Raw genomic sequence first — 12,789 nt, forward strand, 5'->3', positions numbered from 1 at the left:
AATGTCCCCCCCCCTCCAGCTCTCTCTTCACTCACAAATGTCCCCCCCAGCTCTCTCATCTCTCACAAATGTCTCCCTCCAGCTCTCTCACCACTCACAAATGTCCCCCTCTAGCTCTCTCTCCACTCACGAATGCCCCCCCAGCTCTCTCACCTCTCACAAATGCCCCCCAGCTCTCTCACCACTCACAAATGTCCCCCCCTCCAGCTCTCTCTTCACTCACAAATGTCCCCCCAACTCTCTCTCTTCACTCACAAATGTCCCCCCCAGCTCTCTCACACCTCACAAATGTCCCCCCCAGCTCCCTCACTTTTAACAAATCCCCCCCAGCTCTTTCACCACTCACAAATGTTCCTTCTTCAGATCTCTCACCTCTCACAAATGTCCCCCCCAGCTTTCTCTATACTCACAAATGTCCCCCCCAGCTCTCTCACCTCTCACAAATGTCCCCCCCAGATCTCTCACCTCTCACAAATGTCCCCCCAGCTCTCTCTCTTTACTCACAAATGTCCCCCCAGCTCTTTCACACCTCACAAATGACCCCCCAGCTCTCTCACCTTTCACAAATTCCCCCCCCAGCTCTCTCACCACTCACAAATGTTCCTCCTTCAGATCTCTCACCTCTTACAAATGTCCCCCCAGCTTTCTCTCTATTCACAAATGTTCCCCCCAAAATCTCTCACCTCTCACAAATGTCCCCCCCAGCTCTTTCATCTCTCACAAATGCCCCCCAGCTCTCTCACCACTCACAAATGTCCCCCCTCCAGCTCTCTCTTCACTCATAAACGTCCCCCCAGCTCTCTCTCTACTAACAAATGTCCCCCTGGCTCTCTCACCTCTCATAAATGTCCCCTCAAGCTCTCTCACCACTCACAAATATCCCCCCTTCCAAATCTCTCTCCACTCACAAATGTCCCCCCATCTCTCTTACCTCTCACAAATGTCCCCCCAGCTCTCACACCTCTCACAAATGTCCCCTCCAGCTCTCTCATCTCTCACAAATGTCCCCCTCTAGCTCTCTCTCCACTCACGAATGTCCCTCCCTCAGCTCTCTCACCTCTCAGAAATGCCCCCCAGCTCTCTCACCACTCACAAATGTCCCCCCTCCAGCTCTCTCTTAACTCACAAATGTCCCCCCAGCTCTTTCTCTCTACTCACAAATGTCCCCCCCTGCTCTCTCACCACTCACAAATATCCCCCCCTTCCAGCTCTCTCTGCACTCACAAATGTTCCCCCATCTCTCTTACCTCTCACATATGTCCCCCCCAGCTCTCTCACCTCTCATAAATGTCCCCCCAGCTCTCTCACCTCTCATAAATGTCCCCCCAGCTCTCTCACCACTCACAAATATCCCCCCTCCAGCTCTCTCCCCACTCACAAATGTCCCCCAGCTCTCTCACCTCTCATAAATGTCTCCCCAGCTCTCTCACCTCTCATAAATGTCCCCCCAGCTCTCTCACCTCTCATAAATGTCCCCCCAGCTCTCTCATCTCTCATAAATGTCCCCCCAGCTCTCTCACCACTCACAAATATCCCCCCTCCAGCTCTCTCCCCACTCACAAATGTCCCCCCAGCTCTCTCACCTCTCACAAATGTCTCCCGCAGCTCTCTTCACAAATGCCCCCCTCCAGCTCTCTCTCCACTCACAAATGCCCCTCCCAGCTCTCTCACCTCTCACAAATGCCCCCCAGCTCTCTCACCTATCACAAATGCCCCCCCTTCAGCTCTCTCTCCACTCTCAAATGTCCCCCCCTGCTCTCCCACCTCTCACAAATGTCCCCCCCAGCTCTCTCACAAATGTCCCCCCCAGCTCTCACACCTCTCACAAATGTCCCCCCCAGCTCTCTCATCTCTCACAAATGTCCTCCTCCAGCTCTCTCACCACTCACAAATATCCCCCTCTAGCTCTCTCTCCACTCACGAATGTCCCTCCCCCCAGCTCTCTCACCTCTCACAAATGCCCCTCAGCTCTCTCACCAATCACAAATGTCTCCCCCTCCAGCTCTCTCTTCACTCACAAATGTCCCCCCAGCTCTCTCTCTACTCACAAATGTCCCCCCAGCTCTCTCACACCTCACAAATGTCCCCCCAGCTCCCTCACCTTTCACAAAATTTCACAAATTTCCCCCCCAGCTCTCTCACTACTCACAAATGTTCCTCCTTCAGATCTCTCAGCTCTCACAAATGTCCCCCCCAGCTCTCTCAAATAAATAAACAAATACTTCTTTTTTTTTTTTTTTACGTAACTTTTTTTTTCATCACATAGGCGACAAAAAGTCCCCTGTGTGATGATTTTTAGGTGACAGGTTCTCTTTATTGAGATATACAGGGTCCAAAAGACCCTGCACATCTCCCCTGTACTCCACTGAATGTTTTGCAAAGCAGGTGGCATTGCAAAACATCCTTTCTCGGCAAAACGAGTTGGGAACACAGAGAGCTTGACCCAGAAGTGACGTCAGAGATGTCACTTTCCGGGTCATAAGAAGAAAGGGAGGAGGGCGGATGTGTGTCAGCTCTTCTCCTTCCCCTCTACCCGCTGTCACCCACCATGGAGATCCCGGGCCCGTCATACCCTGGTAGAAATCGTGGGATTTTGGCATTGATATCTACTTAAGGACCAGGCCTAATTTTTAAACTTGTTGTTAAAATATTTTTTTTTGCTAGAAAATTACTTAGAACCCCCAAACATTATATATATTTTTTCAGACACCCTGGAGAAAAAATGGGCAGTCATTGAAATACTTTATGTCACACCGTATTTGCACAGCAGTCTTATGCCCCGTACACACGGTCGGACATTGATCGGACATTCTGACAACAAAATCCTAGGATTTTTTCCGACGGATGTTGGCTCAAACTTGTTTTGCGTACACATGGTCGCACAAAGTTGTGGGAATTTCCAATCGCCAAGAACGCGGTGACGTACAACACGTACGACAAGACTAGAAAAGGCCAGTTCAGAACCAAGCACGGCACCCTTTGGGCTCCTTTTGCTAATCTCGTGTTAGTAAAAGTTTGGTGAGAGACGATTCGCGCTTTTTCAGACTCGTGGCTTTTAGGTCGTTTTCTGCTGTTCAGTTTGTGCTTGTGGGATTGTATCTGCTCTTCAGTGCGTGCAAGCAAGCTACGCGTGACTTTGATTAGTCATTGTGTTTTTGTTCATTCGTTACTGTTTTTCAGGTCGCTCTTCACAGGCCTTGCTGTTCTTCAATGCGTTCTGTTACGTCATTCTGAGCAGCCGACCGTTTTCTAGACATGTTGCTTATACGTACTCCTCGTAGAGTGCGTGCTGTGCGGGGGCTTGGTGTTGGGGTCCTGACCTTGACACAAGTCCAGTCCATGAACAGGGTGGGGAGGAGTTCATGAACCAAGAATTGGTTGCTTCAGTGTGACCAGTTCTGTCATATGCCTTTGCTCCGTGAGATCCGTGAGAATAATCCTGATGATTTCAGGAACTTTCTCCGGATGATGGACCCCGTATTTCACCGTTTGTTGGCTTCGCTGACCCCTTATATTAGCAGGCAGGATACCTGCATGAGGCAAGCGATCACTCCGGAGCAGAGGCTAGTCGCCACCCTGTGGTACTTGGCGACTGAGAGAAGCCTGCAGGACTTGAAGTTCTCGACAGGCATCTCCCCCAGGCTCTGGGGGTCATTATCCCAGAGACCTGTTCTGCCTTTATAAAGGTCCTGCTGAAGGAGTATATTAAGGTAAGATTTTTATCCTTTAATATCACATTTTATTGTATTTAATGTTTGCTAATATATTGTATTTCTTTCCTCATTCCCTAATGACCATGATTGTAATATGCTGTGAATGTCCCCTTTGTCCTCATGCATGCTGGAATTGTAGGTAATTATTTTTGTTGTCCTTCATACATATTTGCCTTCACTTACCTCCCTGCATGGTCTCCTGGCCCTATATTCACCTCACGTAGTCACTTAACAATGTATTTTATCAGCTCCATAGTAGTGCTTTACCCCAAACACCCCCTAAAATGTTTTTAAATGTGATTGGTGCTTCAAATTCAGGCAGAGTGCCAGAGGCTTTTTTTTGGGGGGTCCCCAAATCATTTGGAACCCTCCCTCCCCCCAATTGCTAAGTCAGCTGATACCAATTCTCTATCTATCCTCAATCATCTATCTGCTGACTTTGCCAAGCCCATACACACTATACCCATCTCTTCTGTGCTCAGATTTATGGATGAATTCCCCAAAGTATGTAGTGCAAGGGCCTGCCTGTGTACTTTCAAATGGTACTGTTGCAAGTTTTTTTAAGTTTTTTTATACTATTATTATCTTGCTAGGTAATAGCAGAATGTCCAAATGTGCTCAAATGTGTACAATGTGTATTTATATCTTTGTATTATGACACTTCTTACCTGTCCAGTGGGCTGCCAATAGTGTAACTAAGGAGGGGCTGTTCAAAGTAATACCCATTATTTAGGCATTCATCTCTCAATGAAGTGGAGAGGGTTACCTGTCCAAGAGCTCCCCCCCTATAATGTTAGAAATGGCCCAGGAGAGGGGGGGAGGGGGAATATGATAGGTGTACCTTATACTTTGGTTTAAAAATTCCCATTAATAAATGTTATCTTGATGTTGGCCAAGAAGGTTTGTGTCTTATCTGCTTTCCATGTTTGAATGTGCAAAAAGACTCATTTTTTTTTGTTTTCCTCAACAGTTTCCTTCCACGCCACAGGAATGGCAGACTGTGGCCTCCCACTTTGTCCAGCGGTGTGACTTTCCTAACTGCGGAGGGGCAATTGATGGGAAACATGTCCACATCGTCCCACCACCCAACTCGGGGTCGTACTATTATAATTATAAGGGGTTCAATAGTATTGTGATGTTGGCGGTGGTGTCAGCTAATTACGAGTTCCTGTATGTGGACGTGGGGAAGAATGGCAGGATGTACGATGGTGGAGTCATTGCCCAGACGGAGTTTTACAGCCATCTCCAGAATGGCAGCTTGGACTTGCCACCTCCAGAAGACAATGTGGAAGGACTCCCATTCGTCTTCATTGCGGATGAAGCTTTTGCGCTGGGGGACCATCTTATGCGGCCATTCCCGATGAGGACCCTCACCTCGGACCAGAGGGTTTTTAATTACTGGCTGGCCAGAGCCAGAAGAGTGGTGGAGAACACATTTGGAATCATGGCCAGCCGGTTCCGCCTATTTCTTACACCCATACATATGGCGGAGTTTAAACTGAATCATAATATCCTGGCGTGCTGTGTTCTACATAACTTTTTACGGCAACATTGTGCCAACTATGCTGGCTCAGTTGAGCCTGAGGCCGGAATTATAAATGAAACAACCCTGACAGCGCTTGAAAGTGGCCGTCCTGGCTTGCCCTCCCTGAGTGCCCATGATGTCCGGCTAAGATACCTTGAGTTCTTTGCGGGTAGGGGGGCCATCAATATGCCAGACAATGTGCGAAACCTTTATCAAATTAAAAAAAAGCAAATCTTTGGTGACATTTACTGCTTGTGTTTGTTTTAGCTGATCCTGAGAGAAATGTGGGGAGTCGTGAAAATGGCGTGATTGTGTAACCTTACAAAGCACCGTTGGGTATTATTTACTAAAGGCAAAGACACTTTGCACTACAAGTGCAGTTGAAACTGCACTTGTAGTGCAAATTGGATTTGCCCTTATGAAATAACACCCATTGTCACAGAAAGCAGCAATTAGAGCACCACAAAAGTGTTGTAGCGTTGAGACAATTATCCACACATTCTTGATTAATAACAATCTTTTTAATACCTGCACTATCACATGTGCATTTTGACAAGGTTTTTAAAACAAACCAACATGTTTGTTGTATAACAATTTTTGGGGTGGCATTAGAAAAAGTAGAAATGTCCTTTAAAGATAAAACTGGCATGTGTAAAACCAACAAGAAAGACACAAATCTTGAACTTACAAAGTTCACATTTGGTAGAACTTGAAGGCAATATTAGACATGAGTATTTAGGAACTGTGTTTGATATTGCATTTAGATGGGGTGAAGTCACCCCAGGAAAAGCCAAATTTTGAAGATACACACCAATTTACGAATGTCAACATGTGCTAGCTGCCATCACGGGGGATCAAGGGACGTGTTTTGGGGGAGCAACCACATCCTCACAGCTACTTTATTATTGAGGAAGGGGTTGCACTCCCAAAACGCATCCATTGATCTCCCGTGATGGCAGATAGGACATGTTGACACACTGTGTGCATCCTCAAAATTTGGCTTTTTTACAATTCGCAAAAAATTTGGAACGTTGAGCACACTATAAAAGAAAGGGCTTTGGAGGGGTTTTAAACTCTCCCCAAAACATCAATGATGTTCTTATTTTTTTTAATAACATCATTGATGTTTTTCGTGATGTTTTCCAATGCAACATTACACCCCATGATCTCCCCGATCAGGATCTGTGCACTTTCTGAGGTGAAATGATCTGGATCCACAACATCACGATCACCTAAAAAGAGAGAAACCAAAAAAAAACCATGTATTATAAATCTGCCGGCATCCATCTCTTACCTGAGCCTGTGGTCGCAGACACTCACCTGATGTGGTGACTAGTTCCACCACGTCTTCCTCCTCCTGCTCTTCTTGTGTTTGGGCTATTTCCCCTTCTTCCAGAGGTGGGGGGTCTCTGGTCTCCTCGGATGAGGGGTGTACTCTGAGTCTTTTCTCCCCTATGTGAAACAAAAATGGTATACTTAGCACACAGATATTTGATGGCAGAACTATAAATATGAAACATTGCTTAGAAGTGGGGTATAATTGTCTATTTTGGCAGAGTTCCAAGATGTAGAATTTTAAGTGTCCTTTGTCAAGCTTGAATACTTACCTGTCTTGTACAAGCTTCACAGATGGAGACCCCCCTATAGTATACACTGGAGCACCTGTGTGGGCCCCCTAATAAAAATGGTGTTCTGGTGTCCCACACTAGTGCTCCAGTGTCCAGATGTGAAAACTGCTGCTGAGTGTCCTCTCCTTACACAGAATCTAGTTTGCATTTAATTCTAGTAACAAACACATCTACACAACCAAATTAGTTTCGTACAAGTAGGCCCTCAAAAATGTGGTCAAATGCATATGGCCAAAACAATGGTGTTTTATAGGCTGAAAGAAAAATGTTTGATACAAACGAATAATGTGCCAATGAACATGAAAGTTGCCATTTTAAACTGTACAACAGTTAAGAAAAGCACATGGAGCAGCACGAACGTAATAAACACAAAAAGAATAGGAACACAGCACAACTACTTACTTTTTTGCAGCACTCTCCGGATCTTTCGGTACTGCTCATGCTCTCTTAATTTTAGGTCCGACCACCGCTTCCTGAGCTGATCTTTCGATCGTCATACCCCGAAATTCCGGTGCAGACTCTTGACCACTTTCGCCATGATCTTGGCCTTTCAGACATTGGGGTTGGGGTAAGGTCCATACTTTCCATCATAGTCGGCCATCTTCAGGATGTCGACCATCTCCAACATCTCCCCAAAGGACATATTTGATGCCTTAAATCGTCTCCTTCTGGATCCAGACGTTTCCCCCTCCTCCCCATTGCTATAATTAGCACGCACCTGCTCTGACTCCGCCATGTGCTCTTACCCCACTGAGGCCTGTATTTGCACAAGTTTAGTAGACTTTAGGCTGACATTAGGGTTTGTCTTGTGTTGTGTCTTGCAGATAATATAATGGATGGCTTCAATGACCACAATTTCCCCCCCCCTGTTCATAGACAAGTACAGGGACCTGCCCTGTCTGTGGCAGGTGAGACATCCACATTACAATCATAAACAAAAGAGGCAGGCAGCTCTGGAGAAACTGCTGGAGTTGGTGACGCCGGTGGTCCCCACAGCAACCATCCCCTATTTAAAAACCAAAATTGGTGGCCTGAGGAGCACTTATCTTAGGGAGCGCAAGAAGGTCACGGATTCCCAGAGATCAGGAGCTGGAGCAGATGACATTTATGTCCCCAGGCTATGGCACTATGAGAGACTGCGATTTCTGTCAGACCACACTGAAGTCAGGGAATCCCTCTCAACCCTTCCTTCCACTCTTCCTTCCACCCCAGCTGAGGCTTCTGATGTCCAACCTGGGCCTTCCAGCCAGGAAGAAGTGGAGGAGCCCAGATGGAGTCAGGTATAGCATTCTTCTACAGATTTCTGGTCAATAAAGAAATGATCTTTACTAGATGTTATTATTGATCACTAATTGCTGATTTAATAAAGTGTTATAGATATCAATAAAAAATTGCGCTGCGCTTAGGTGTGCGTCCTATGTGTATGTGTACCACAGTGATACCATATACTATAAAATTAATATATAAAAAAAATTATCTATCATTCCTCTTAAAGTGCAACGTGCAAATAATTTAGGTTATCTCAACTTATAATAAACTCTGCATACATAAATAAATAAACCAATTCATCAGAGATGTGCAATAACACCTATTCATCAATAACCCTGCATGAGATCAACAAATAAAAAATAAAAAAAACGTGCACTCTTAGCAATACTCTATACAAAATGTCACATGCAAAACTCAAATACATCCATATGAGTGACAGGTGATATTTAAATAAACAACGTAATCCTTATTAGTGAAAAAATCCTCCAACAAAGCTTCCTATAACAGTGTCAGAAAAAAGTTCCAAAGGAAGTTTTGTGCATAAAGTGTTCAAAAAATAAATATCCAGTTGGTCCAATGTGCTGAGTCAAAGTGCCATAAACATGCCGTGATGTGCCTCAGTGACCCCCAAAGTGGTTGCGCTCACCTTAGAGCGCGTGACACAGTGTTCATCTGCGTCAAAACACGCTGTGGAGCCACCCCTGGGCTAAGTGTGGTTAATAACAACAACTTCCAATCAGGCTCTCTATGGCTCCATAGGCATCATACCAAAAAATAGAAAGGACTATATAGTGTAATATCGCCAAACCATTTTATTAAATATATATACCCAATCCCCACACTGGGGTACTCACATTTTATAGGTGCTTCTGTGAACCATACAATACAGGTCTCAAAAACGCTAAACGGCATGCTGCGGGGTACTGGATTCTCTCAACCCAGCTCTGTGCTGTTTGCTCCGTCCTGGCCCCTCCCCTACGCGTCTTCGACACAGGGAATCATGTGTCTTCATCAGGGGGATATGATTGGATGGATGCTCTATAGTTTAAATAGACTAATGGCGGCCATTTTTCCTAAGACCGCGGACTAATCTATATTAGGCTACACTCCTCTATTCACCGCATAGCAAATAATCTAAACAGAGAACGTTGTATCACTACAACCATTGTGATTCTGTTATTTCCTTGGGAAAAGGAGTTTGCATATACCCATATCCAGGACGGAGCTCGGAAGAGAAGCCTAATACCGCACAGCACTCCTATAGCAGTCATTAAATAAGACGATCACATATGTAATGCATAATAACAATAAACTAACCACATCAATATCAATATTTAAAAAACAATCCTAAGTTGATTCTACATTATTAAAAACATATTAAAAATTGTTAAAAAGTCTATCTTATATTCCTATTCTCCCACATATTAACCCACTGAGCCAATGGTAATACATGATGGGAGCGGTAAACCAAGAACAATTAATAGCTACATTATAATATGAATTCTACATATATAAATGTTCTCAATCAAAAAAGTATATCTCTAAGGTGAGCGCAACCACTTTGGGGGTCACTGAGGCACATCACGGCATGTTTATGGAACTTTGACTCAGCACGTTGGACCAACTGGATATTTTTTTTTTGAACACTTTATGCACAAAACTTCCTTTGGAACTTTTTTCTGAACACTGTTATAGGAAGCTTTGTTGGAGGATTTTTTCACTAATAAGGATTACGTTGTTTATTTAAATATCACATGTCACTCATATGGATGTATTTGGGTTTTGCATGTGACACTTTGTATAGCCCTTTCATGACTAAGCCTATTTTTTAAATTTGGTGTTTACAAGTTAAAATCCGTATTTTTTGCTAGAAAATTACTTAGAACCCCCAAACATTATATATATTTTTTTAGAAGAGAGTCTAGAGAATAAAATGGCAATTGTTGCAATATTTTTTATCACACGGTATTTGTGCAGCGGTGTTTTAAACGCAAATTTTTGGAAAAGTGACACTTTCATGAATTTTAAAAAATCCAAACAGTAAAGTTACCCCAATTTTTTTGTATAATGTGAAAGATGATGTTACGCCGAGTAAATAGATACCAAACATGTCACCCTTTATAATTGCACGCACTCGTGGAATGGCGACGAACTACGGTACCTATGAATTTCCATAGGCGACGCTTTAAAAATTTTTTACGGTTACCAGGTTTGAGCTACAGAGGAGGTCTAGGGCTAGAATTATTGCTCTCGCTCTGACGATCGCGGCGATACCTCACATGTGTGGTTTGAACACCGCTTACATATGCGGGCGCGACTTCCGTATGCGTTTTCTTCGCTGCGCGAGCTCGCGGGGACGGGGGCGCTTTAAAAATTTTTTATTTATTTATTTATTTATTTTATTTATTTTTGTACTTTTATAAATTGTGTTTAAAATTTTTTTTTTTTTTTTTACTTTTATTGCTGTCACAAGCAATGTAAACATCCCTTGTGACAGTAATAGGTGGTGACAGGTACTCTTTATGGAGGGATGGGGGGTCTAAAAGACCCCCCATCCCTCCTTTACACCTCAAAGTATTCAGATCGCTGAAAACGGCGATTCTGAATACTGTATACTTTTTTAAATTCGGCGCCATTGGCAGCCGAGTAAACGGGAAGTGACGTCATGACGTCGCTTCCGCGTTTACAATTAGAAGGCTGGAACGAAGCCGCTCACAGCTTCGTTCCAGCCCGCCCCCAGCCGCCGGAGATTCCCGAATAGACACTGGGCCTCCCGATCGCACGGGAGGCCCGGTAACAGCGGCGGGAGGCGGCGGGAGGGGGGGGATGTCCCCAGCCACTCCTCCGGTATAACAGCCGAGCGGCTTTTAGCCGCATCGGTTGTTATACTCGGGTAGCCGATCGCCCGCTGAAAACAACGGTACCGGGATGATGCCTGCAGCTGTGGGCATCATCCCGGTATAACCCCGGAAAGCCGAGTACGCATATGTGCGTTCGGTCGGCAGGAATGGGATAGAGTTTTGCTAAGAGTGCACTTTTTTTATTTTTCATTTGTTGATCTCATGCAGGGTTATTGATGAATAGGTGTTATTGCACTTCTCTGATGAATTGGTTTATTTATTTATGTATGCAGAGTTTATTATAGGTTGAGATAATCTAAATTATTTGCACGTTGCACTTTAAGAGGAATGATAGATAATTTTTTTTATATATTAATTTTATAGTATATGGTATCACTGTGGTACACATACACATAGGACGCACACCTAAGCGCAGCGCAAATTTTTATTTATGTTTAGTGCACGGCCATGAATACGTGATCTGCGTTCGCAGCTGGGTATTTTAATTTAAGGTGGTTCTTCATAGGGCATTGGATTATTGTGGCTCGCAAGATTTTTCCTTTATTTCTGTGTTTTAGATATCAATAGACAGTAGTGGGCAAAAATAATTGGGACAAGAATGAAAAATGCTGGGCTCAGAATGATCATCAGTTATATTTGTTAACATTCAATTTTCAACAGTCAGGAGGTAACAATTGTGTGTGATTGATGAATAAAAAACTAAAACTCTGTCCCTTTTTCATACACAGGAAGACCTCAGCCAGGAGGAGGCTCTGGAATGTGGCAGCCAGGAGGAGGCGGGGCTAAGTTGCAGCCAGGAGGAGGCGGGGCTACGTTGCAGCCAGGAGAAGCCTGGGACCAGTCGCAGCCTGACCGAATCGCAGGTTACTCCCCTCCGCCTTCCATACAAAAGAGCGAGGAAGGAGACTCACATGCAGGATTCAGCGCTCAGGCTCATTCAGGAGGCTTCTGCGTCCCTCAGAGGCTTACCCACTCCTGAAGAGGCCTTTGCCTGCATGGCTGCCACCAAACTGAAGTGCATGCAGGAGGGTCAACGCCTCATGTGTGAGCAACTTATTTATAAAGTCCTAACTAAGGAGGTGAGTGGCGAAATCACACCCAAGACCGACGTGATTGAGTTGGACCATCCTCCTCCTCTTCCTCCTCCTGCTGACACAACTCCACCACCAGAGCCACAGCGTGGAAGGAAGCATGGAAGGAAGACCAGAGAGTGATGGCCCTGGGTTCAGTCTGGTCTGGCAAAAGATGCAGTCTCTTGTATGACCACAGCCTGGGGACACAGATGTCATCTGCTGCTTTCATGATCTCTGGGACTTCTGGACCAGACTGCACTTCCTTACATATTGACTCCTCAGGCCACCAATTTTTCAGTAAAATAATTGATGTCTGCCCTGAGGGTCAAAGGCTTCACCAATTTCTGCTGTTTCTCCAGTGTTTCCTCCCTCTTTTTTTGGTTGTGAGCCCTTAATAAAGGCATTTTTGGTTCAATTATACTCGCCTATGTGTGTTTTCCTTCCAAAACACAGTTTGTTGGTGAGGATTCAGGTACATTTCAAATATACAATGTTTTTTTTTTTTTTGTTAATTATCAATGTATAAGTTGAAATATTGAGGTAATAGATCATGCACTTGTAGTATTGTATTAGAGGTATTTTGTAGTTTAATTATATACAATGAATTAATAAGCACAGAATTGATAATATGAAGATTGGTTATAATGGTTTAGGCACTGGGATATTAAATTTGAGGTTTTTTTTTTTTTTTTAAATATTAATTTAATTAGTTAAGGGTAA

This window comes from Aquarana catesbeiana, linkage group LG03, assembly GCF_042186555.1.
Source record: "Aquarana catesbeiana isolate 2022-GZ linkage group LG03, ASM4218655v1, whole genome shotgun sequence".
In the NCBI taxonomy this organism is placed as follows: domain Eukaryota; kingdom Metazoa; phylum Chordata; class Amphibia; order Anura; family Ranidae; genus Aquarana; species Aquarana catesbeiana.